Source organism: Otolemur garnettii, unplaced genomic scaffold (genome assembly GCF_000181295.1).
Source record: "Otolemur garnettii isolate 467f Iridium unplaced genomic scaffold, OtoGar3 scaffold00292, whole genome shotgun sequence".
In the NCBI taxonomy this organism is placed as follows: Eukaryota; Metazoa; Chordata; class Mammalia; order Primates; family Galagidae; genus Otolemur; species Otolemur garnettii.
In genome coordinates, this window is record NW_003852687.1 from 928,188 (window position 1) to 929,624 (window position 1,437).

Here is a 1,437-nt window from a genome sequence, read left to right on the forward strand (position 1 = left end):
CTCTTGAGACATCTTTTGAATAATTTCTTGAGATATCTTTTGAATAATTTCTTGAGAAATCTTTTGAATAATTTCTTGAGCTTCTAATTCCTTCATTTCTTCCAGTCTGTTAATCTTATTTGCTATCCACATTCTGAACTCGATTTTTGACATTGCAGCCATTTGCTTGTGGATGGGGTCTTCAATTGTGTCTTCCCTATTTTCCCTTGGAGGAGTTGATCTACTCTGGTTATTCGAGTTGCTAGAGTTTTTCTGCTGATTCCGCCTCATGCTGAGTTTACCTTGTTTGGAGGCCTTATTAGAACTGTTCAGTTGGTGGCTTCTTTGGGTTGCCCAGAGAGACAGGCAGAGCGTGTCTGTTGTCTTCTCCCAGTTCTCAGGTGCTGGGGCAACTGGGGTGCAGTGGAACGGTAGCAGTTGCATGGGAGTGTGCATGGCCAGATTAGATTTCGTTCAGCCTGCCGGGGTGACTGGGGGGGTGGGCAAGAGACTGGCAGCAGCCGGATCAGTCCTAGTTTGGCCCATCCGGGCAACTGGTGGAACAGGGGAACTGTAGTAGCTAGATCAGTCCTAGTTCAGCACCCCGGAACAGCCAGGGGGTGGGGGAGTGGCAGTGGTAGCACAGGGTAGCAAGAGACCAGATCAGTCCTAGTTCAGCCCTGCCAGAGTAGCTGGGGGGGAGTAGAGGACTCCTTGACTGTAGCCCATTGGACGCATATGGCGCTAGCAAGTCGAACTGTGCGCCCAGGCCAATTTCTTCAAGTGTTTTCCCTGCACTTTCTTCTAGTATTTTTATAGTTTCATGTCTTAAGTTTAAATCTTTAATCCAGTGAGAGTCAATCTTAGTTAGTGGTGAAAGGTGTGGATCCAGTTTCAGTCTTCTGCAGGTCGCCAGCCAGTCTGCCCTGCACCATTTGCTAAATAGGGAGTATTTTCCCCACTCAATGTTTTTAATTGGCTTGTCAAAGATCAAATAACAGTAAGTAGCCAGGTTCATCTCTTGGTTCTCTATTCTGTTCCATACATCTATCTCTCTGTTTTTGTGGCAATACCGTGCTGTTCTGATCACTATGGATTTATAGTATAGTCTGATGTCTGATAACGTGATTCCTCCTGCTTTGTTTTTATTTCTGAGTAATGTCTTGACTATTTGAGGTTTTCTATGATGCATAAAAAATAAAGTATTATTTTTTAAATTATTTAAAGTATGACAATGGTACTTGAATAGGGATTGCATTAAAATTATATATTGCTTTGGGTAGTATGGACATTTTAACAATGCTGATTCTTCCCAGCCATGAGTATAGTATGTTTTTCCAGTTGTTAACATCTTTAGTTATTTCTTTTCTTAGAGTTTCATAGTTCTCTTTATAGAGATCTTTCACATCCTTTGTTAGGTAAACTCCTAAATATTTCATCCTTTTTGGCACTACTGTA